The sequence below is a fragment of the Monodelphis domestica genome, chromosome 1 (assembly GCF_027887165.1).
Source record: "Monodelphis domestica isolate mMonDom1 chromosome 1, mMonDom1.pri, whole genome shotgun sequence".
Classification (NCBI taxonomy): domain Eukaryota; kingdom Metazoa; phylum Chordata; class Mammalia; order Didelphimorphia; family Didelphidae; genus Monodelphis; species Monodelphis domestica.
Window position 1 is genome coordinate 706232600 of NC_077227.1, and position 25623 is coordinate 706258222.

At 47.4% G+C, this 25623-nt stretch overlaps 1 protein-coding gene across 3 annotated transcripts in view; it reads right to left on the reverse strand.

Moving 5' to 3' along the window:
• Nucleotides 1-24704, reverse strand: part of CBFA2T3 (CBFA2/RUNX1 partner transcriptional co-repressor 3) — a 123475-nt gene extending 98771 nt beyond the window's left edge. Inside the window, exon 1 of one of the 3 annotated variants that reach the window (XM_056810898.1) lies at nt 22977-24704. The gene's annotated coding sequence lies outside the window, so the exon portion shown is untranslated. The remainder of the gene's footprint in view (nt 1-22976) is intronic. The other 2 variants (XM_056810902.1, XM_056810895.1) reach the window with 2 other exon arrangements.
• Between the last annotated feature and the right edge of the window lie 919 nt (nt 24705-25623).

Below are 25623 nucleotides of genomic sequence, written 5' to 3' on the forward strand. Positions count from 1 at the left end.
CAAAAAGTACTTATTCAGGGGGTTGCTAGGTGGCTCAATAGATTGAGAGTCAAGCCCAGGGATGGGAAGTTCTAGGTTCAAATCTGACCTCAGACACTCCCCAGCTGTGTGATCCTGGGCAAGTCACTTAACCTCCATTGTCTAGCCCTTACCACTCTTCTGTCTTGAAATTAATACAATATTGATGCTAAGATGGGAGGTAAGGGTTTTAAAGGGGGGAAAAGGAACTTATTCATTTGCTGGGAATGCTGTTGAAGAGGTCCATCTTTCTGAACCCATCTAGTTGGATCCATCTTTCTGGATTCTTCACTAAGTCCCAGATGTCAGGGCCGGAAGGAACATGTAGGTCCCTTCCATTCTGGCCCTTGACAGCCTGATGCCATAATCTGCTCATGTGCCTGGAGAATGGGAATCAGTATCTATGAACCTTGATTCTTGCTCACAAGGGCATGATTTTCAATTCTGTGGGGTTTCCACTGTCCCAGGAGACCCTACGTGGCTCAACTGAAATGCCCTTCCTGGTATGGAAGAATGAAGACCACTAAATGCCCTGATGGGCAGGACACCAGCCTGTGAGATGTCTTCTCTCTGGCTGGATCGCTGCCTATTTCCAGGGAGAAAGAGCCCTGAGACCCCTTTCCTAATTGTTTCCCAGCCTAGTCCCCCCAGAGCTGCTTTACTGATCATAGTTCATCCCACGACCTGCCACTGCAGGCTTGCTAACACTCCAGATATCACAAAGCAGATCTGATCACTTAGAAAGTGTTTGCTTGTTTGCCAGGATTTAGCTCCCATGTCTGGGATGGACTCTGTCCTCATGCCTGCTTCTTCAACTGAGGCTCCCTCCGGAGCTCAGCTCAGGTGCCACTTCCAAGGGGAAGTCTTTCCTGATCTCCTTGGCAGTTAGGAAGTATCTGAGGTCACATTTGAATCCAAGACTTCCCATCTCTAGTTCTGGTTCTCTATTCACTGAGCCACCCAGCTGCCTTGAATAGATGCTCTTTGTTATTATTATTTTTTTAAAAAGACCCTTACCTTCCATCTTGGAGTCAATGTGTATTGGCTCCAAGGTAGAAGAATAGTAAGGACTAGGCAATGGGGGTTAAGTGACTTGCCCAGGGTCACACCACTGGGGAAGTGTCTGAGGCCAGATTTGAACTCCTGTCTCTAGGTCTGACTCTCCATCTACTGAGCTACCCGGCTGCCCCCCTTTTTAATTTTTTAATAGATGCCCTTTAAAGCAGGGGAGAGGATCCCTTTTGATGGCTATCGCTTATGCAGTGACTTGCCCTTCATCCTTTGACCCCACCAGGTGCCAGCGGCTAACAGCGTCTCGCTGGTGGTTACCTGGTAACAAACAGCACAGAGGATGAGGTCACTGTGGATAGGAACAGGTGTTCGGGTCCTGGTAAATGATCCAGCTTGCTGGGGTTTGCGCAGGCGCCCGAGCCTGTTACTTCCCAGCTGTCTCCTATTTGCTGGGCTGAAAACCAACCTTCCCCCTCCCGGCCACCTTCTTCTTGGACTACAAATAGGTGCGTCCACTGGGCAGGGCATGAGGATGCCGAGGCTCCTGGATGTGTTTGGACTTGCCTGCTCTCAAGGCTGGGCAGTGCCAGGGAGCTCCGACCTCTCTGGGGCACAAGAGACACTCGTTTGGCTATTGGACTGTGAGGTATTTTGAGGCTTCTCTTCTGACCCGTCTAATAAATAATCCCTGGGATTGTTAGTTCCCTTGGAACGGTCTCACCTCTCCGACTAGAGTGGGAAGGGAGATGGTTTTCCTCCTGGGACAGACTGTCAGAGCCCAAAGGTGCCTATGAACACGAGGTCCACCCTGGGCGCCCCAGAACCCAGAATGCCAGCTCAGGAGGGCGCTACGAAGAAATTCACTGGCTTTGGAGAGGCTCTTAGAGACCAGGAAGTTCTACATTCTTTTTTTTTTTTAAAGAAAATAGAAGTGATACCCAGGAGGAAAGTGATTTGTCCAAGACAACCCAGCTATTAGCACCAACATTAAGCCTCAAATCAGTGTGGTATGGTGAAATTGGAGGACCTGGAGGCAAATATGACTTTTCACATTTAGTGTCTGTTTAATCTCTATGGACCTCAGTTTCCTTGTCTGTTTGGGAGCAGCTGGGTAGCTCAGTGTGTTGAGAGTCAGCCCTAGAGATGGGAGGTCCTAGGTTCAAATGTGGCCTCAGACACTTCCCAGCTGTGTGACCCTGGGCAAGTCACTCCACCCCCATTGCCTAGCCCTTACCACTCTTCTGCCTGGGAGCCAATACACAGTACTGATTCTAAGATAGAAAGTAAGGGTTTAGAATATTTTTTTTAAAGAAGGGATTGATTCAATGGCTTTGGAAGCCCATCCTAGCTCTCAATCTATGTACCCAGGTCTGTCATTCAGTCAATAATCCCTTATTGAGGGCTCACTACATGTTAGTGCTAATCCCTGGGGTTACAAAGAATGGGAAAGTTTCTCAGTTCTGTTACCTTTATTTCTTTTATAAAACTTTACTTTTTTCTTAGTAATGACTCCAAGACAGAAGGACAAGAGCTAAGCAAAATGGGGTTAAATGACTTGCCCAGGGTAACAGCTGGGATGTGTCTGAGACCAGATTGGAATCCAGGTCTGATGCTCTATCCACTGTACCACCTAGCTACCCTACCCACCCTCTTACTTTTCCATTGGGTCAAACTAAAGTCTGTTCATGAGTCATGATACCCCATTCAGGATTTGGCACATTCTGACCCTGTAAAGAGCTTTAAGCCTGTGGTTGAGATGTTGGTATTAATCATATGGAAATAGAAATTGTTAACTTGTAAATACAGCCGGTTTATCGCTAATTTGAGAGGACCCCGTATACCAGTGTAGTCCTGGTCATTATACAGTTTTGAGAGCAGTGGAAGAACATTCCATCTCTCTCCTCTCTCTTTCCTCTTTGTCTCCCTCTCTCTTCTTCTTCCTCTTTTCTCTCCTCTCTCTCTTCTTTCTGTCTCCCTCTCTCTTCTTCTTCCTCTTTTCTCTCCTCTCTCTTCTCTTTCTGTCTCCCTTTCTCTTCTTCTTCCTCTTTTCTCTCCTCTCTCTCCTCTCTCTTTTCTCTTTCTGTCTCCCTCTCTTCTTCTTCCTCTTTTCTTTCCTCTCTCTCTTCTCTTTCTGTCTCCCCCTCTCTTCTTCTTCCTCTTTTCTCTCCTCTCTCTCCTCTCTCTTTTCTCTTTCTGTCTCCCTCTCTTCTTCTTCCTCTTTTCTCTCCTCTCTCTCTTCTCTTTCTGTCTCCCCCTCTCTTCTTCTTCCTCTTTTCTCTCCTCTCTCTCCTCTCTCTCTTCTCTTTCTGTCTCCCTCTCTCCTTCCTCTTTTTTCTCCCTCCCTCTCTTCTTTTCTTTTTTCTTTCTTCCTCATTCTAATATATATTATATATAATATATTACATATATAACATATATACCCATGTATGTATGTATATATATATATATATATACACACACACCTATATGTATGTGTGTGTAAGAGAGAGGGTAAAATGTAACCCTTAAAAAAAAAAGTCTTACTTTCTGTCCTAGCAATAACTCTAAGATGGAAGGGTATGGGCTAGGCAAATAGGGTTGAGTGACTTGCCCAGGGTCACATAGCTAGAAGTGTCTGAAACTGGATTTGAACCCCGGTCCTCCCAATTCTCTATCCACTGAGCCACCTAGCTGCCCCTTGACTTTTCTTCTTGAATCAGTCCAAGTTGAGGAAAAAGAGCCTAGACCAATGTGAGAAAGGACAGGATGCCCATCTCGCACCTCCAGACTCCTCCCCTCCCAGCCAGTTGGACATGCCACCATGGAGCCGCCATGTATGGGGGCCTTGCCATCAGTCATCTCAACCCCCCACGCCTCGGCTGGCTGCAGAGCAGGCTCTGGGTTATGATTGCCATGGTTTCTGTCTGTTTACTGCCACCCCCTTGCAACCAGAGGTCAAAGAAAACTGGAGGCTATTATGTTACTGGAGCATATGTTGAGAATTAAGTGCGACATTGTTTTCTGACTTAGGAGGAAAAAATGGAAAATAAATATATAAACCAAAGCCAGGATGCTGCTTCAGGCCTATCTGACCCTCCCTGGGATCTAGGAGGAAATTGGAGCCCTATTTGTTTAGCTTTAGCCTGGCTCTTTGGGCCAGCTTAACGAAGGGCTGGCCTGGGAAGGAGAAAGGCAATTTGTAGAGGCTAAGGCCCTGCAGTTGCTTTCAGCTGGCACCAGGCAGTGATTTTTTTCCTCCCTTTTCTGGCCTGTTTTCCCCTCTAACCAAATACTAATACTGGAAAGGCTGACTTTCCAGCCCTTCTTGCCTCCACCCTACATCATCATCAACGTTGGAAGGGAAGACCCAGAGAGTTTCCCTGCTGTCGCTCCAGCTGCGAGGGAGCAAACAGGTCAGACCATACCAAGCTCTGAGGCAAGCCGGGTGGGTCTGGCCTCCCAGCTGTGGCGAGATCTGGGAGGAGGGGAGGGCTGGACGCTTGGCCCAGGTCTCTGGACTTTGATGTGGTCAAAGGCAGGTCTCTCTTGGCCGTACAGAAGAAATGACTAATGTCTCTCAGCTGCCGCTGGGGAGAAGCAAGAGGCAGTGGTAGGTGCTGATGAGGAATAGGCAAGGCTAGCCAGATGTGATTTAAAGGAGCCGGCTACCATTTTGGTAAAGGAGTGTAGATATTCTCCAGCATCTGGCGAGAGGGAGACTGGGGTTTATTTGTTTGTTTTTTATTCTGGGTTGTTGGGTGACTTTGACCACAATCCCAACAGGCAACCTCAAAAATACTGGACTGATGTTTCTGTTTTAAATTCTAAGTTTTGGCGTGAGGTTGGCACGGCCCCTTTTCCTCTCTGCCTCCCCCCAAACCCCCAGTGCCCCCTTTACCAAGTTCCATCAAGGGATAAAAGCCTGGATTTGCAGCAAGTAGCTAGAACTCTCCATGGCAGGAAATAAACCACTCAGCTGTCCAGGGACAGAGAAAAGGTTTGCAAAAATCACAAGCAGATAGATAAATACGCTGCCTTTTGGGCAATCTTCTATCTCTAAGGACTTTTCTTTTTAAACCCTTATCTTTTTTTCTTAGAATGGAGACTAATTATTGGTTCCAAGGCAGAAGAGTGATAAGGGCTAAAGAATGGGAATTAAGTGACTTGCCCAGGGTCACACCGCTAGGAAGTGTTTGAGGCCAGATTTGAACCCAGTATCTCCTGACTTGGGATCTGTAAAGGACCTTACAGAGCACCTAGCCCAATGCTCTGATTTAAAGATGAGAAACAAGTCACCAGTGGTCATGTACAGTCTTGCACTTTATCCCTTGCAGCTGCAGGTCTGACCCCTAGCTCAATTACAGTATATTTCTACAAAACAATAAGAACTGGAGGCAAGATCCATAGTCTATCTATGCTGAATAAATAAATATTGATTGAGTGAAAGAATGAATGAATGAGTGGACAATAGACTGAGAACCAGAAATGGCACACTGGGTAGAAGTGTTAGTCCTGGAGTTGGGAGGACCTGAATTCAAATTCAGCTTCAGACTCAGGCAAATCATTTAACCTTTGGCTGCCTCAGTTTCCTCTTATGTAAAATTGGGATAATAAGAGTATTTACACTCATCAGATTGTTTCAAGGCTCTAATGTGACTTGAGCATGTGGTTGGTGCTTGTTAACTATTTTTATTACCAGTTCTACCATTAGACCTTGGGCAAGTCACTTTAAAAAAGCAGATGGTCTAGATCAGGGGTTCTTTTCTAGATCTTTTCTAGATCAGCTTTTTCTGGGTCCTGGACCCCTTTGGCTATCTAGTGAAGCCTATGTACACCTTTTTAGAATCATGTCTTTAAATGTATTAAGTGAAATACGTTGGCTGACAAAGGAAACTGATTATATTGAAATTGTTATCGAAATATTAAAAACCAAATTCATCAGCCCAGGGATAAAAGCCTCTGTTCTGGAGACTTGATTCTCTTCATCTTGAATAATTTAGCAGTCTATGAAATATCTTTTAAGTCTGCTGCCTGATTTCCATTAGTTTCAGCCTGATTTCTTTAATGCTAGGTGCCTCTCTGGGGTACACATTTATTTCCATGGTTCTATAAGAAGCTAAGTCTCCTGTAATTAGAATTTGGGGAGGATACATCTTTTTAGGATTATAAAACTATGCATCAGCTAGTGGTACAGCTGATAGAGCCTAGAGAAAGGAAGGCCTGAGTTCTAATTCAACCTGTGACAATAGCTGTATGGCCTTGGATAAGTTACTTAACCTCAGTTTCCTCAATTGCAAAATGGGAAGAATACTAGCTCTTACTTCCTAGAGTTTTTTTTTTAATCCTTACCTTCTGTCTTGGAATCAATACTGTGTATTGGTAGAATACAGTAGAATAAGGCAGAAGAATGGTAAGGGCTAGGCAATAGGGGTTAAGTGACTTGCACAGGGTCACACACCTGGGAAACTCCCAGAGGTTTTGTGAAGAACAAATGAGATTAAAAATACTTAGCTTATTGCCTGGCATTATTAGAAGGCATTTAATAAATCTGCATTCCCTTCCCTGTGATATTGGAGAGGACTTGGAAAATCCTTTTTTAAAATAATTTGTGATTCTTTTGCTCTGGAAGAGGGAACTGTCTCTATTACTACCGATCAACATTGGAGTCTTAGAGTTAAATTTCAGTCTCTTAGAGAGGTTCAGTGCCTGGGGGCCTCTGGGAGGTCAAGTGACTTGTCCATACACTGAGGCAGACCTTGACCTCGGGTTTCCTTCCCTCTGAGGTCAAAGTCCCCATTCCCTCCATCCCCTACATGACGTCTCTTTAGCCATTCTTGACCGTACAATTAGAGAAACCCAACAGCAAGCCATCCCCACACAACGGAAAGTAATCACCAAGAAGTCAAGCCCATCCTGGATGGCCACATAGGAAAGGGATGGCTGTGTCCAGTTTCAGAGCAATGGCCATTCGCAGAGAGGGAGGCTCAACTCCAACAATCCCTGTTGAACCATGACTTGAAACTACCATAACGCTCTTGTCTACCTCCCAAAAGACAATGGGAGGTGGAAGAGTGAGTTCCTAATGTAATGGAAAGAATGCTGGCTTTGGGACCAGCTTCGCTATGGGTGAGTTCATTCCTCTCCCCCAGCCTTTGTTTATCCAGCTATTCTCTGACTTGGAGAAATCCTAGGGAGAGAGCTAACCCCGAATGAGTGCCCACTGTGGACAGAATAGAAGAAGAAACCATTCTTCCCTGTGTTGGCTACGGTCTACCTTTCTGGCACAATGTGCTAGAACACTTCACTTCAATTAGAGGCCATTCAATTAGCAGCCTGGCTCATTGCTCATAGCTACCTGTGCAAGGCACCAAAATGGCCCACCTCCTGGTATGTTGGTGGGTGGGTTGTGGCCCTTCGTACTTGAAGAGGACCAACATGGCGTCAATGGTCCATGTCTTGACTGGCCCATAAATTAGATTTAAGTGAGGCAGAGATGCACAAAGTCATCCGTCTTATTCTCTTTTCCAGCCATCCACGTTTAGTGGCAAGACAAAAGTCAAGATGCGGGTGATGGCCCAGGATGCAGTGGATGGCAGCTGTGATGTCTGACCAAGCTCTAAGCACTCCATGCGTCATGGTCACTGGAGTAAATTGTCCTTATCTGCCCCTTCCTCCTGGCCAAGTCTTCGTATACTTAGAGTAGACACCCCCTACCCCCAATTCACTGATGGGTTTGAGGCTTCTCTGTTACTGTCAACCTGGTTTTGCCTGCCTGCAGAGATGGCTTCCTGGGATGTGGGCTGGAAAAGGAAAAGCTAGGGCAGCAGGTCTTAGCCTTTTTTGGTGGGCCACAGACCTCTCTGACAGTCTGCTAAAGTCAATGATCCCTTTTCAGAATCATGTTTTTAACGGCATAAATTACAAAGAGAGCAAAAGGAGACGAGTTATATGGAAATCAGTTATCTAAATATTTTTAGACCCTTACCTTCCATCTTAGAATCAATACTGTGTATTGGTTCTGAGACAGAGGAGCCAATAAGAGCTTGGCCATGGGGGCCAGGTGTCTTACCTGGGAGTCACACAGCCAGAAAGTGTCTGAGAGTGGATTTGAACTCAGGACCTCTTATTTCTAGACCTAGCTTTAGCCACTGAGCTACCTAGCTGCCCCCATCTAAAAATTTTTTTTAAGTTCATGAACCCTAGACAAAAAACCCTGGGGCTAGAAGATCTCCAGGGTCCCTCAAAGTCCTATCACCTGGGTTGAATTGAATTCAAGCCTCTACTACTTACTAGAGTGTCAAGATGAGTCTTGGCTTCGCCATTTGCAAAATGGGAATATTCATCCTTATATGGTTTACTTCACAAGACTGATGCAAGGAAAATTCTTAGTAAACTTGAAATGCTATCAAACTGCGATGTGTTGCTGTTGTCATCGATAATATATGGCCATCATCCTTCCACAAGAGCCAAAGCCAAGAATTCTTAACTTATATTTTTCTCCTTTGTTCCCTATCCAGATCCAATGGGAAAAGAGCAAGGTAGGGATCAGAAAAGCCACTTAAATTGTCCCTCCCAACCAATTAGGCTCCAGGCCCAAATCAATCTCACTTTATAATGGGTTTCCATTTTTTTTTTGAGCAGATGCCCACAAGAATTTTTTTAAACCCACAAACACTAACAATTGCACATCCTGTAAATGTTTATTAATTTTCAGTCCCCAGTCTTGCTTGAAAACATCTCTGTGAAAAACCAAATGACCTGTGTTCATATGTTTTTCTACAAGGGGACTGACCTCAGTAATGTCCATTGGAGAGTGTGTGTATATATATATATATATTCCCTGAAGGTAGAATGAGAGCCGTATGCTTCATTTGAAATAATGTCTAGCCAAGCCTGTTGTTTAGTTATTTTTCAATCATGTCCAACTCTTGACATGATCCCTTTTGGGGTTTTCCTGACAAAGCTACTGGAGTGGTTGGCCATCTCTTTCTTCAGCTCATTTATGGATGAGGAAACTGAGGCAGACAGGGTGAAGTGACTTGCTCAGGGTCACACAGCCAGTAAGTCTGAGGAACTCAGGCAGAGGGTCTTCCTGACTCTAGGCCTGGAACTCTATCCGTTACCCCACTTAGCTGCCCTGTCTAAACCCAGCACTAACTAAGCACAACCCCCACATGGAAACATTTGGGTCTGCTGCGGAGAACACATTTCAGGTTACTTCATTATTATGAGAAGGATGAAGATAAAGAAGATCAGAGGATTTAGAGTTGGAGGAGAACTAATAGACCATTCAGACCACTCCTTCATTTTATAGATGGGGAAACTGAGGTCTCTTAGAGACAAGAAATCTCTGGAATTTGGATAATAAATGGCAGTGCTGAAATGGAAATCCAGTTCCTTTAACCCCCATCCAGTGTTCTTTCCACTAAGACTAAATTACAAATTCCTTGAGGTCAGGGACTGTATAACTTCATCTTTATAAGCTAAGCACCTAACAAAAGGCTTTATACATAGTAGGAACTCCATAGAAACAGCACCACAATCATTAGACATATTGTTCAGTCATTTTTTAGTTGTTTCAGTCTCCAGTGACCCCGTTTGGGGTTTTCTTAGCAAAAATCCTGGAGTGGCTCACCATTTCTTTCTCCAGCTCATTTTACAAAGAGGGAAACTGAGGCCAACAGGGTTAAGTGACTTGCCCAGGGTCATACAACTAGCAAGTGTCTAAGGCCAGATTTGAACTCAGAAAGATGTGTTTTCCTGATTCTACCCAGTGTACCACCTTCACACCCTGCTATTGTTTTAGAAGGTGTTTAATAAATATTTATTGAACTGAATCTATAAAAACGACAGACTTTGACTAGATGGTTTTATAACCTACCTTATGACTCTAAATTCTTATGAATTTGGGGCAGCTGGATTGAGAGCCAGGCCTAGAGATGGGAGGTCCTGGGTTCAAATCTGATCTCAGACACTTCCCAGCTATGTGACCCTGGGTAAGTCACTTAACCCCCATCGCATAGTCCATAGTGCCCTTCTGTCTTGGACCCTAGATGTAATATTGACTCCAAGATGGAAGGTGAAGATTAAAACAAACAAATTCTATGAGCTCTGCATCTACAATGATTAAATGTCATACAAAGAAGGAATGATGGGGGCAAAGGATAAATCCCAACAAAGCACTCTATGAGACAGCACCTGGGGAATGTGTTTCTTTGTTCTTCAAGGCCGCCATATTTGAGAGCTAGAAGTGGGAGATAGCACAGGAGCACAATTCCCTTGAGAAATTCTCTGCTACTCAAATGGCAGCTTTGGGGAACCTTGTGACCCAGAGGATGCCACAGGCATATCTGAAGGCCTTGTTATAAGTTATTTGTCACATCATTGTAGCTACTACCAACCCAATGCCATAGGCACAAAGCTTTTGACCCTGGAGACCTGAAGGACAGGACTGGCAGCTGATCGAGCCCAATCTGAAGGGTCAGAAAGTCCTCGAGATCCTTGAAGGGAATACTTTGTCTGTATGGACTGTGCAGGAGTCCAAGGGAATGGGTGGAGAGCAGGCCTCCCCCACATCACTGCCCCTTGGATATCAGGGGGGTAGGTTAACCATCACTCCCCTTCAAATATAAGAAAGGTCCTGGAATGGCACAGGCCTAGAGTCAGAGAGACTCACCTTTCTGAGTTCAAATCTGATCTCAGACACTTGCTAGCTGTGTAACCGTGGGCAAGTCACTTCACTCTGCCTCAGTTTCCTTATCTGTAAAATGAGCTGGAGAAGGAGAAAAAAGCAGCAAACAACTCCAGTAACTCTGCCAAGAAAACCCCAAATGGGGTTGGATGCAACTGAACAACAACAAAGTGAATATTTATTTTTAATGGTATCCAGATGGTTCTCTCTGCTCTTTTTAATTTTCTTTTAAACCCTTACCTTCCATTTTAGAATCAATACTGTATATTGCTTCTAAGGCAGAAGAAAGGACTGGGCAAATGGGGTTAAGTGACGAGCCCAGGGTCACACAGCTGAGAAGCATCTGAGGCCAGATTTGAACTTGGGAGCTCCTGTCTCCAGGCTTGGTGCTCTATCCACTGTGCTACCCTGTGCCTCTGGTTCTCTCTGCTCTTGAGGAGAGACTCTATAGGTTCAAGATTTCTCCTTTTCCTTGGACATCCCCTACTCCACCACCTTTTGTGGCTCCCAGAAATCAGTCCCCGCCTGCCTTAACCAAACATGTATCTAGATTTTTGTTCCTTCAGTGCTGCAGTTGGAGGGGAAGAAGGCTGAAGCAGCACGACAGAGCAGGAGTTTATGCTCAGCATATGTTACCCTTTAACTTGTTGGCAGGGATCAGCCTGGTTTAGGGAGACACAGATGTAGAGGAATGGGGTGGTGGCACTTTCTGACTCTACCCCATTTAGCTTCACCAACAGAGCTGGAAGGGACCTCAGAGCTCACCTCGCCAAATTCTTCATTTCATGGAAGAGGAAACTAATACCCCCAAGCTGGGGGGAGCTTTGCTCACGGCTGTTCAGAGAGGTCAGTAGCTGATTTCTGGATTCCAAACCAAATTCAGTGCTCTGGGTCCTGCTAAGAGACTTCTTTAGCTGGTACCCTACAAAGTACTTTCTTCAAAATACCCTATGAGGGGGGCAGCTAGGTGGCTCAGTGGATTGAGAGATGGGAGGTCCTGGGTTCAAATCTGACCTCAGCCACTTCCCAGCTTTGTGACCCTGGGTAAGTCACTTGACCCCTATTGCCCAGCCCTTACCACTCTTCTACCTTGGAGCCAATACACAGTATCGATTCTAAGATGGAAGGTGAGGGTTTAAAAAATTAAAAATAATTTGGTGAAGTAAGTAGTATAAACACCGTCATCATGATTTCCATTTTACAGATGAGGAAATGGAGGCTCTAGGAGGATAAATTGTTTGCCTGGAGTTACACAGTTCCAGGACTTAGCCCAATGCCTGGCACATAGTAGGTGCTTAATAATACATTTACTGACTTGACTCAAACCCAAGTCTTCGACTCCAAAGCTGATGCTTTCCCCATTCTACTCCAGCTGTCTCCTGCCTGCATAATTACCAACCAACCCATCAGTTCCAATTAAATCACAGTCATTGTTTACATCGACTTTAACTTCTTATGCAGAGGATTCCCAAATCTCTATATGCAGCCCTAATCGCTCTCCTGAGCTCCAGTTGCCAACTGCCTGCCTGCTGGATGTCTCCAACTCAACATGGCCAAAATGTCTATTTCCTTCTCCCCAAGTTCCTCATTTCTAGTGATAGCACCACCACCACCTTTTCAACCTCAGTTATCCTTGACATCTCTCCCCCCCATCTTTTTTCTTTCTCCCCTTCCTTCTCTCTCCTTCTTATTTCTTTTCTCTCCCTCTCCCTCTCTCTCTCCTCCCTTTCCCCTCAGTCCTCATATGCCACCAAGTCTTATTTATCCTTCCACAACGTTTCTTGCATCTGTCCTGCTCCCCCCGCCCCCATTTGGACCTTTATCACCCCCCCTCCCCAGAATTATTGTAATAGCCTCTTTTGGTTTTTAACTCTTAACTTCCCATCCTGGAATCAATACTTGGTTCCAAGGCAGAAGGGTGATAAGGGCTAGGCAATGGGGGTCAAGTGACTTGCCCAGGGTCACACAGCTAGGAAGTGGCTGAGGCCAGATTTGAACCTAGGACTTCCCACCTCTAGGTCTGGCTCTCAATCCACTGAGCTACCCAGCTGCTCCCTGTAATAGCCTCTTAATTGGCTTCCCTACTTTCAGTATTTCCCTTCTTGAACCCATCCTCCACACAGCCAATGAACTGTTGGAGATAGGTGATATTGAAAGTGCTATAAATTATGTATATCAGTTTATCAATTAAACCCAACAACTCGAAAACTTCAATGACACCTTATTGCTACTGAGATTAAAAAAAATACAGACTCATTAACCTGGCATTTAAAGCCTTCTACCGTCTGGCTCCTGCCCACCTTTCCAGTCATTACCCATTATTCCCCTTCTGGCTCTTTCTACTCCAGACAAACGGCCCTGTCCACAACATTCCTTCTCCGATCTTTGGGCCTTTGTATGGTATGTCTTCCATATCTGAACTGCTTTCCCTCTGGGGTTGTTGTTTGGTCATTGTCAGTCCTGTCTGACTCTTTATGATGCTTTTTGGGATTTTCTTGGCAGAGACACTGGAGTGGTTTTTCATTTTCCTTCTCTAGCTCATTTGACAAATGAGGAAACTGAGGCAAATAGGGTTAAGGGACTTGGCCAGGGTCACACAGCTAGTAAGTCTGGGGCCAGATTTGAATCCAGGACCTCCTACCCCTTGGCTTGGCTCTCAATCCACTGAGCCACCAAGCTGCTCTCCATTGATGGATTTCTTTCTTAATTAAAACCCTTACCTTCCATCTTAGAATCAATACTATGTATTGGATCCAAGGCAGAAGAGTGGTAAGGGCTAGGCAATGGGGGTCAAGTGACTTGCCCAGGGTCACATAGATGGGAAGTGTCTGAGGCCAGATTTGAACCCAGGACCTCCCATCTCTTGGCTTGGCTCTCAAGCCACTGAGCCACCGAGCTGCCCCCCATCAATGGATTTCTAAAGCTTGTAATGATTTAGAATCAGAGCCTGTGTCTCATTGAAAAGACCAACTGTAGGCAGGGCCACTACAGGTAGGGGAGCATTGCCTCAGAAATTCGAACCTTTGATAATTTCACATTTAGCAGAAAGGAGTTCTCGATTGGGTGGGAACCCAAAGATATTAGCTGGGTCTGAGTCTGATAAAAGGGAGCCAGTCTACAATACTGACCAAGATTGGATAGTTTACAAAAATAGATGGTCCAAGGAGGGACAACAAAAATCTGACCCAAATTACCCAGCTGTAACCTAGAGGCAGTATTTTACATATTCAATTCGAGAAGATATTAAGGACCTACTATGGGCCAGACATTGTGCTAAGCACTCTGGGATACAGAGAGATAAAAGACAGTCCCTACCTTCAAGGAGACGATATACTAAATAACTTCACGACACATGAGATATATACAGGCTCGATTGGCTCTCAGTTTCTTGGTCTAAAAAGTTAAAGAGTTGGTTTTGGATAATCTGTCTCCTATGGTCCCAAATCCCACGATTCAATAAGAAGACAATTTGCATCCTATAATTTCAGAAAGCCTAGGAATTGTTACAAAGTGTAATTGGGAAAAGAAAATATTAAAGAACAAGAACATAGAAAATGGGATGTTAGAACTGGGTGGTTTAATCCAACATCTTCATTTTACAGATGAGAAAACTGAGGCACAGAGAGATTTATTCAGGTCTCCACAATAAATTAGTGGTAGAGCTCAAGTCGCTCCCTACTCCAACCCAACAACTATCCAAGTGATTTCCCCAAAGCACATATCCAATCACATCACTCCAATTCTCAATAAACTCCTATGGCTCCCTATTACCTCCAGGATTGAATAGAAAGTCCTCTGGCATCTAAAATCCTTCACACCCTGGTTCCTTCTTACCTTTCCAGTCTTTGCACACTTTATTGCCTGCCATGAGCCCCACAATTCAGCTCCCCTTGGTTCCATCTTCCTTACACTCAACACTGCATCTCCCAACTAGGTGTACTTGTACAGATTGTTTCTCATGACTGAAATACTCTGTCCCCTCTCACCTCCTCCTCTCCCTAGCTTTCCTGGCCTTCTGAAATTTTCAGTTCAAACCCCAACTTTTACAAGAGATTTTTTCTGGTCCATTCCATGTTTGACCCCCCTCCTCTGAGATGACCTTCCATCTCTACTCCATATGTATCTTGTATATATAGTTATTTACTTGTCTCCCCTGTTAAAGGAATGTAGAGACCACGTTCCCCCACCCACTTTGGAATCCCCAGTCCAGTGAGGGATAACAAACACCTAATAAGCGCTAACAATAGCAGTAAGCATTTCCATTGCTTCCTTAAGGTTTGCAAAGCACTTTATAAATATTTTCTCATTTTATCTTCACAATGAAGGGTGATACTAATGTTATCCCCATTTTATAGATAAAGAAATGAGGTAGAAAGAGGTAAATTGACTTGCCCAGAGTAACACAGCTAATAAGGATCTGAGGAAGGATTGGAACTCAGGTCTTTCTTTGTTGACTAACCAGAAACCAGGATTTTTTACTCTTTATTTTTTTAAATCCTTATCTTAAACCCTAAGTATCAGTTCCAAGGCAAGAAGAGTGTTAAGGGCTAGGCAATTGCTATCCTTTGCCACCAGAGTTAGCTTAACTCCCTGATACCTCAGTTTCTCCATTTGTGAAATGGGATTATCTTGGCATGTAGTGGAAAAAATCTATTTGCTTTGTGTTCTTCAAAGCTGGGGGCTTTGTGCATTCTACATGAGATGTTTTTGGAGTCATGGAGCCCTCATTCATTGCCAGGGAGTTTGAGATTTGCCCTGAGGGTGGCTTCTGATTGCTCCCGTCTTGCTGGGAACATTTACCATTTCATCTTCTTTCCAGTTATATCAGAGAGAAGCTACTTGAGCCCTGCCTTCATCTGTCCATCTCTGGCCAGAGGTACAGAACTGACCATTAACAGTAGCTGTGAAGGCTTCCTCTGAATGGGGAGCTCTCTTCTCTGCTGCCTAGTGTCCACTTTCTGAGCTGTCCCCTTCCCAGGCAGCCACCATCTGAACCAGACTGCTGGCGTCTAAGAGATGTGCTTCAGTTGTGTCTGGGAACAGATCAAAACCTCCTGAGCCCAGGGAGTAGGGCCAGGAACAGGGACTAAAGCATCATTTCCCTCCTTATGGCATCTTTGTTTTCCTTCTCAGGGACATCTGGCTCACCGTGAGTTCCCACAAATTATAGAAAGCAGAAGCTTTAACTTCTGTGTTAATGTTACAGGAAACACACAAAGACTCCCCAAAGCCTTTCCCTACAAGCCAGGCTGGTGTGTCCAGAGGCAAAGGTCCAGTCCCTCCCCCCCTTTGGGGCAAGCCATTCCCAGAGCTTCCAATTCAGAAGTGGAAGCCATGAACACATTATTTATTACTTTGAGCAAAATCAGTTTCCATTTCAAATGGCAGAGCTCTGGGAACAGTCTTTTCCATGGATGCTACCAGGGCTATTTCAAGTCTAGGTTTCTGACTGAAGCTATATAAAGCTTTGACTTTATCCTATTGTTAAGGAAGACTCCCAAACCTTAGAGTTAATGGGTGGCTTAAAGCTTGGGGAAGGGACGAGTCTGAGACTTCCTACTAGAGCCACTTTTCTACTAGGGGTCCAAAGCTCCATCTTCTGCAAATAATAAGACTTTAAGGTTTACATAGACTCAAACATCTGCCTCCCTCCTTTTTACAGACCAGGAAACCAAGGTCTAGGAGGTAAACTGTCTTGTCCAAGATCGCCGAGGTAGTTAAGGTAGGAGGTGGGATCTGAACTCAGGTCCTCCCTCTGACTTCATGGCAAGGGTTATTCATTTGATGGAAAAGGAAGGAAGATGAGGGTCATCCGGGTTAGGTGATTTTACCCCCAATCACAAGGGGGGAGGTATGTGGATAAAATCAGAACCAGAACTCAGCTCTTCAAACTCCCTCTCCTATATATGCTCTGCATTCACTTGTCTCATTGGGAAATTGGCATTTTTATAAGTATTTATCAAGTATTTTCTTATCATGATTATAATAATGATGGCGATAGCTAGCATTTATATGGTACCTACTCTGTGCCGGACACTGGGCTAAGGGCTTTACAGTTATTATTTCATTTGATCCTCATTAACAAAAGGTGGGTTATTTTTTCATTTCATTATTATTATTATTATTCCATTTTATAGATGAGAAAACTGAGGCAGCCAGGGGTTAGCTGACTTGCCCAGGGTCACACAGCCAACAAGTGTCTAAGGCTAGATTTGAACTCAGGTCTGTCTGACTTCAGGTCAGCACCCTAATCCACTGTACCATCTTGCTGCTCTGAGTTTTACACAGCGTCTGGCACAGGCTAAGAGCTCACTAAATGCTAGCTGACTGACCGAACAGCTTGGCAATGTAAATGATATGCTGTCCCTCCACCCTCCACTCTTTCCCAGCTGAAATTCTACCCACCCTTTAAAGCCCTGCTCAGATGCTGCCCCCTCCCCAAGGCTGGCCCCAGTAATCCCTCCCAAGGGTGCCAGCTGTCCTCCTGTGACCTCCTGGAGGTTTGCCCCTCTTAAGCTTGATGGGGTATTGATAGAGCTCCATGGAGAATGCAGGAAGGATGGAGCTCCAGGACTCTGAAAGACTTGGGAATTCCAATCCACATAATAAGCCAGCATGATTCCAGGGACCAAGAATGAAACAAGCAGCCACCCTCGGCAGAGAGGAGACCGACTCAGACTGGAGGACGTGCTGTTGTTGGAGATGGCCAAGGCTTGCTTCAAGGCTTTCAGTGCCCCCACCCACCTCCTCAATAGATGGAGAGAAAGCAAATGGTTGCTCATGGGGGAAAAACCCTTTAATTCATTTAAAAAAGGAGTCTTGATCTCTCATTCTATTAGACTCTAAACTCCATGAGGGCAGGGGCTGAGTCTTAGTCCAGGGTTTTTATCTGCCTAGCACTCAGCATAGTGCTGGGCGCGCAACATAAATATTTGTTGAATGATTGAAAAGGGTTTTATTGAATCAAAAAAAAGGGGAACTCTTTCTGTTTGAAACCTAGACCTGCATTTAATTAAACACTCTCTTTGAGGGGTAGCTAGATGGCTCCGTGTCTAGAGAGCCAAGCCTAGAGCTGGGAAGTCCTGGGTTCAAGATTGACCTCAGACACCTCCTCGCTGTGTGACCCTGGGCAAGTCCCTTAACCCCAATTGCCTAGCCCTTACTGCTCTTCTACCTTGGAACTGATACTTCGTATCAATTCTAAGAGGAAAGGTAAGGGTTTAAAGCAAATAAACCAACAAACTTCCTCTGACCAAACACTGCACAATCTGCTGAAGTCCATCACAGTTCTGTGGAAGACTGATACCGCATGTTCAACCTGCCCAGGGGACAGGTTTAAACAGATAGTTGTATTTGACTGAAGGGTTGTTGTTATTCAGTCTTTTCAGCTGGGTCCAACTCTCTGTGACCCCATATGAGGTATTCTTGGCAGAGATACTGCAGTAGTTTGCCGTCTCCTCCAGCTTATTTGACAGCTAAGAAAACTGAGGCCAATAAGGTTAAGTGAATTTCCCAGGGTCATACAGCTAGAAAGTGTCTAAGGCAAGATTTGAACTCAGATCTTCCCACTCTAGGACTGGCACTCTATTCCCTTTGCCATGTAGCTGCCCTCTCTTCCATATAACCATCCCTCAAGTAGTCAAAGCTAGTTATGAGAGAAAGAAAGGAATGGAACAAATATTTATAAAGCACCTACTATGTGCCAGGCACTGTGCTAAATGCCCTTTCTGAACATTCTCTTATTAGATGCTCATAACAATTCTGTGAGGTAGGTGCTATTATTCTTATTTTACAGCTGAGGAAACTGAGGCAAGCAAAGATTAAGCAGTGGTTTGCCATCTCCTTCTCCAGCTCATTTGATAGCTGAGAAAAACTGAGGCCAATAAGGTTAAGCGACTTGCCTAGGGCCACACAGCTAGGAAGTGTCTGATTCAAATCCAAGTGTTCCTGACTCCAGACCCAGCACTCTATCCCCTGGACCACCTCAAAAAACCTTCTCTTTTTGAGGCTAAATGCCCCCAGGTGCTTGAATTGAACCTCCCATGACTCAAGGCTCTTCACCATTCCTTCCAGGTGTCCACCATTTCTTCCCCACATGAATAGAATATAAGTTCTTTGAAGGCTTTTGTCTTTCCCTTGTGCCTGGCCCACAGAAGGTAAATAAGACATGCTTTATTGGATCACTGAACGGCCAGCTCCCAAACAGGAAACCAACCAGTAGTGATCTCAAGACTGGAAGGAAGGGTCTTCTGGTTTCCCCCACTCTCTGTGCTTGCTTTGATGGAGCAGGCAAGATAGCCTGGTTGAAACAGCAAAGCATCCTGGGAGAGAGGCAACATATGCCAGGGGCTGTAATCTTGGCATCCATAGGAGCCACAGCTCCTGAAAAGCTGGAAAAGAAAGCTCTCACCCCCAAAGTCCTTGCCTTGTCAAATGCTTCAGCACTGGTGACAGATACACGTTTATCAATGGAAATGGCATTGAAAGGGATGTATTGCCATCTGCTTTGCTGTGGAACCCTAAGGACCATGGGATCTTGACATTTAAACCTCCCCTATGAGTTGTTTCCCTCTTAGGATATGATGTGGGCTGCCTGAGAGCAAGGACTGTTGTGTCCTTAGATTTGAATCCTTCAGTGCTTAAGGTCTGTGTTTCCTTTTTTTTTCCCCCTTAATTGGGTCCGACTCTGTGATCCCATTTGGGGTTTTCTTGGCAAAGATACTGGAGTGGTTTGCCATTTCCTTCTCCAGCTCATTTGGCAGATGAGGAAATGGAGGCAAACAGGGTGAAGTGACTTGCCCAGGGTCACACATCTAGCAAAGTATCTAAGACTGGGATTGAACTCAGATCTTCCTGGCTTCTAGGCTGGGCACTCTATCTACTGCACCACCTACTGCCCAAAGTGCTTTTTCCCCTTCTCTAGAGCTTCAGATTACTTCTCTGTAAAATAAGAGGGTTGGGCTAGAGGAGTTCCAAGACGCCTTGTAGCCCTGAATCATTCTATGAAGGCGAAGGTACCAACTCCTACTTCTATCACAGACCCCCTGAGTTGGGAGGGTCCCAGGGAGTTATCAATTGTAACTCACCTGCCCAAGAACCCCGACATCCCCCCTCCCCAGCCAAACAAGTCATCGCCTTGTCTTTGTCTTGAAGACATCTTGGAAAGAGAATCCACCAAGATTTCAAGGTTTACAAAGTACCTCATTCACAGTAACAGACTGAGAATACCAGCCTTCCCATTTCTCAGATCACAAAAGAGGCTTGGATGGAACGCTTTATGGATGGTCCGAGAGGCGGAGCCAGGGTTTGAACTCAGAACTGCAACGTGCTGCCTCCTTCTTTGACAGCAAGATCCCCGACAAGAGCCAGTACTAAATGGAGGGCAGTGGAGCATTAATAGATGGTTACTATGCACCAGGTAATGGGATCAAGGAGAGCCTGACTCTAGAGACGAAAACAAAGACTTATTTCCTTGTCTTCTTCCTTACTAAGGGAAGACAATCCACACCCCACACTCCCCTCCTTGCCATGGAAGAAGCCTCAGCCCTGGAAGGATGGCTGCCCAGCTTCTGCTGCCTGTCTCCAAAAGGCAGCGAAAGGTGGAGAGAGGGTAGGTGACCGAGGCTGGAAGCAACCAGATCTTCGTGTAGGAAGGAAAATGAATTTCTTCCAGTCATGCAGAAATGAAAATATGTGAAGCCAAATGAAAGATATTTCCTGGAGGTGGTAACCCAATTATGCAAATAACTAGAGCTGAGTAAGATGTGGGAGGGGGCTGTGCTCCAGGGAGGCAGCCCTAGGCTCTCTTCCTCAGTCCCACCTGCCTGCCTGACTCTCCCACCATCTGCCTAGAATCCCAACTGGTCACCCTCTTGGGCTGCCGTCACTGCCTGACAAGACTGGGCTTCTCTTACAATGTGACCGTGCTCTGAAGCTCCAGGTAACTCCCAAGATCAACCAACCTACCTACCTTCCTACCTTTTTCCAATCACATGATAGATGAAGGAGCACCCCTGAGAGACTGATTTCTCTAGCAAATTGGATCTAATGTCATGTCATATCCTTTCCCTTCCTCCCTGTTGTCTATCACCAGCTCTCTCTCTCTCTCTCTCTCTCTCTCTCTCTCTCTCTCTCTCTCTCTCTCTCTCTCTCTCTCTCTCTCTCTCTCCATTTCTCTCTCTCTCCTCCTCCCCTCTCTCTTTCTCTCTCTCTCACCCACCTCTCTCTCTCTCTCTCTCTCTCTCTCTCTCTCTCTCTCTCTCTCTCTGTTTGCTCAGACTTTGCACATCTGTTACTGACCTAGGTATTACTCCAAGAATTTATTTTTCCCTTCATTTTAAATTTATTGGGTGTAATGGAGTGGCAACTTTTTAGCCATCCGGCTCAAAATAAGCAGAACAAAAAACCAGAACAAAACTCTTACTGCAAATAGCTTTTCTTAGGCAGCCAGCTTTGATATTTTATTGGACCAAACAGAGTTATTCCCGTCTCCACCATGGAAGGGGAAGGAAGGGCTGGAGGAAGGGGGTGGGGAGTGGTAAATGACACATCATGGAGTGGATCCAAAGCTTTTACATCCTCTTGTGGCCTTTCACTGCGTCATCTCTCCAAAAAGTTGCCCGATAACTGTTGACAGAAACTTCCTGGTCTTTTTCTCATTTTGAAAAGGATGCCCCAGGCTGGCTGCAATCTCAAGCATCTAGGGGACTAAAATCTCTTAAAATCAAGACTAAACGACCTCCTTCACAGACTGAGTTTTAGCCAAAAAGATTATAAGCTATTTAAACTTTGTATCAATCCTCTACCCCAGGACTGAACCATTTCACTGACTCTGCTCTTGGGAAGACTTAGCCATCTCTGCAGATTCCTGTTTCTATGTTCAGGGGAGGGAACACACCCCTGGATTAACACCAGGAAGGCTAGAGGGTGGGGTTGTAGGCCAGTTATTGAGGTCAGTTACTGGGTCTGGATGGCCTTCTCTCTGCTGTTTCCCCTCAAAACAAACAAATTATTTCCAAAGAAAAACTGTTAATTTTTTTTTTCATGTGAACCTGTGATCCCTGACCAGCTGAGCTCAGAAATCAGACCTCTTCCATCTGCACCTCCTCCCAGCCTGACAGGTGGAGATTTTAGTTTGGGGGTGTCACCTCTATTTAAGAAAGCGTAGACTACATTTGAGCCCTTCTTGTGTGCTCAGAGCTGAGTTGCTTAAAGCCCAACCAGTCACCAGCCTTCCCTATGCCTTCTGCTCTGTGAAGGGTTGTCTGGGGCTAGATTCCCAACCATCTGTCCCGAGTCTGCTCAGACTTCCCTCAACATGGCTCCCACAGCCCCCAATCCTGAGCCTGAATCCTCCACAAATAGAGCTTTTCAAAAGGAAAATCATCAGCCCAAGGAAGCTAGGGATCCCCCCCCCAACTGGAAGCAGCACCTAAACTGAGTCACCAGGAGGTACCAACCTCTCAGTTTCCTAAGCCACCTGTGAGGGCTAGAAGGCTGCCATGAGCTCCCTGATAATGACCCTCTGCCTGGTACACTTCAAGAATGATGCAGGGTCAGGCCCAGGCCTGGGCAATCACTTTTCTAGCCAGTGAGAATGATTTCTTTCCTTCTTTTCCCCAGGGGATAACCTTTATCCTATTCAAAGGACTGGCCATGTAGCCAGCCCCTCAGTGGCAGTGGCCTCAAATCAGAATAGGGCCAAAGCCCCAATGTGCTAGCCCCTTTACCCCACAGCCTGCATCCCAACTCCTCTTGCCTGCCTTCAGTCTCCCTTATCTAGCTTGGGTGAGAAGGGAACATCTTTGTTCGGCAACACAAGGGATTACAGAGACCAAAGCACCATTCCCATCCATCTCCTCCAGCACCTCCCTCTCCCACTGGCTCCCCCCTCCCAAGGTTTCTGCCAGCTGAAGTTTGAAGGCAAGCAACCCTCTCCTGGAGGCAACCTTTGGCTATTCGGTAGCCAGCCGGTTCCCAGCCAGGTCACCCCACACCTATTTGAGGAGAGGGAGAGACTTGCGATTTCCGCATACATTGCTAGGAAACAAAAAGTTTACAAACTCCGAAGCCTGAGGAGGTGGTGGAGGAAGAGGGAGAGCTGGCTGGCAGGGCTGGCATCCCCCTCCCCACCAACCCCAGCAATGGTATCTGAAGGGGATGGGGGGGGGGCGCAATATGGCCGGAGGGCAGCACTGTTTCTCTGTGTTCTAGGTGGGGTAAGGGATGCAGGAAGACAACGACGGGAGATGAGGGGAGAAGAAGATGACTGACTTACTGTCCTGAGGTCCGGCCGAGATGCGAGGTAACTTCACAATCACAACCAGGAATCCAGAAGTGGCTTTTCTTTTTTCCTTAACTTATTTGTAATTGTCATGAACAACGAACAACAACAACAAAAGGGGGGGATGCTAAATCTTTAGGGGGGGCGTAGCGGGGAGGGGGGGGGAGGATGCTGAAATCTCCAGTCTTTTCCTCTCACCAGCCTGGGGTAGCTTCAGGTTCTGGTAAACCGAAGGTCGGAGGTGGGGCGAGCAGACGCCGCCGCCCGTCCCATACCCCAGTGGCCCGGCCCTTTGGAGCTCCTCCTGGCTGGACCCCAGGCAAAGTCCTAGGGTCCTTCCTGCAAGATCCTCCCCTCCCTGCTCCGGCTAGCACGGTCCTGGGGCTCTTGGACGAATGCGCACCCTTTCCCTATCCTAGGGGAAAGCCCCAAAGTGTATACAAAAGCTTTGCAAATCAAACGAATCTTTCGCCCTCAGCGTGCTCAGGGCAGACCGAGGAGCAGTGAAGGAGAGCGCTTTGCAAATCCAGCCGCTTCGGGCTTCCCGGCTCTTTGGTATCGGGGTGTCTCCCGGTCGCTGTGTGGGTCTGCCTCTCACGGGAACTTGCTGCGCCCGCCCCACTCTCTCGGCCTCCGCCTTCCCCTCTGCGCCGCGGCTGCAGTTCCACCTGCCTCACTCGCTTCACCCATCTAGGTCCTTCCTTCTTCTGCCCTTGGGCTCCTCCCTGAGGTGCCCTGGCTCTCTCCTAACAGCGGGCGACTGGGCGCCCCGGGTCAAGCTCAGGGGGCTCCCGAGACATCGATGAAGGGAACGTCTCCTCCCCGACCCCGCACTGGCGCCCCCTTCTCAGTCCTCTGGGCAGCAAGCAGGGTGGGGAGGCGGCCGGCCCCGGCAGGCAATAGAGGTTCGGTTCGGGTCCGGGAGAGAGGAGGGAAGAGGGGTCGGGGTGCCGGAGTGGGGAGTCCTGAGCGCTCGAAGCACTCTGCTCAGCTGCCCCGGGCCGTGCGCGCTGCTGGCGCCTGTTCCACGATGCCCAGCTCAGCGCATGGGGAGCCGAAGCTGCCTAGGGCTGCTGCTGCTCTTGCTGCCGCCGCCGCCGCCTCTGCTGCTGCTGCTGCTGCCGCCGCTGTCGCCACCACCGCTCCCCTCCGGTTCCTCTTGCCACTGCCATCTGGTGCTTGTCCCTGCAACTTCGGAGCGCCCCGGGCGCTGTCGGGCCCCGCGCCCCACCGCAGGCTCCCCCCTGCTCCAGGGACTCGGTTGCCCAGGCGCCTGGAGCTACTTCCTTTAGCGCTGCAGAACCTCAAACCGTAGCCGCAGCCGGCCGAACACTCAGCTCTGTGGCCGGCCTCTCCGCAGGGCTCCGGGGCAGAAGCGTGCGCGCCCTGCCCCAGCCTTCGCAGGGACTTGGGGAGTCCAGGCGCCCGAGAGCTAGCTAAGGAGATCGCAGCTGGTAGTCGGCAGCAGACTGCTGTGAGTGTGTGAGTGTGTGTGTGCGTGCGCGCGGGCGCGCGTGTGTGAGTGCGAGTGTATGTGTGTGTGAGTGCGTGTGCACGGCAGGGGGAGGGCGTAGGGAGCCTCCCCCGCCCGCCTCCTCCTTGGGCTCTCCGGGAGGGGAGAGCTTTGGCTGGGGCTCTCTCCCCTTCTCCTTCCCCAAGCTGCCAGTCCTCGGGTGGCCCTAGGGAAGCTTCTCTCCTCCTGTTCCTCGCTAGCCCTCCCCACCTTTGCTGTCCCCTGCAGCCCTGGTGGCGCCCCCCCTTCCCCTGGGCTAGCTGCCTTCGCCACCCAGTCCACCGACACGGCCCCTCCGTCTCCTTTCCAAAGGATCGGAGGAGGAAGAGAGGGAGGGCACGGGCGCTGGCTACTGGGGGCTTCTCTTTGCACCTTTTCGGGGTGGATTTGGAAGGGGACTGGATGGTCCTCTTTGGGGTGGGGGGTGGGGAGCCCCACTCAGGACAGTCGTGTAACTCAGCCTTGAGAATGTAGTTTTGAGGGGCCACTTCCCGGGATTTATTTCTCTTTGATGTTTGAGGTCCCGGAGGAGAGGGGAGGGCAGGCGCCCATCCTCCTCTTCTTCCTCTTTTTTCTCGTTTTTCCTCTTTTTCCTCCTCCTCCTCCTCCTCCTTCTCTCCAGGCCACCTCGTCACCTTTCCCGAGCTGCTGCGGGACTCCTCTCCTACGGCCCCCTGGAGTCCGGCTCCCCACGCTGCCTAGATGCCTCCCTCCCTTGGATCCCACCTCTCTGCTCCTGGGTCCCCAGAAGCTTCCTCCAGCCTCCTCCAGCCGCCCCCAGCCTGTGCGCAGCGCGGCCTGCAGAGGGCGCTCTCCCACTGCAGCAGCCGGGACTCGGCCGGCTGCTTCCCCCACAACAGATGTCAGACAATAATATACTCTGTCGCGTCGCAGGTCCAGAGCTTTAATGGCAAAAAAGAAAAAGGAAAAAAAAAGATACAGGATTCCTCTCTTCCCGGCATGGCCCTCTGGCCCTCACTCATTTACATATTACTTTGCATATAATTTGCATGTTATTCATTTAATGTTCAGAAATCCCCCAAAGCCACTGCCCCGGTCTCCCAAGTACCTTACTTCTGCTCTCCCTTTTCCCAGTGCCTCTCGCCCTGCCTCTTCCTCCTAAAGCTT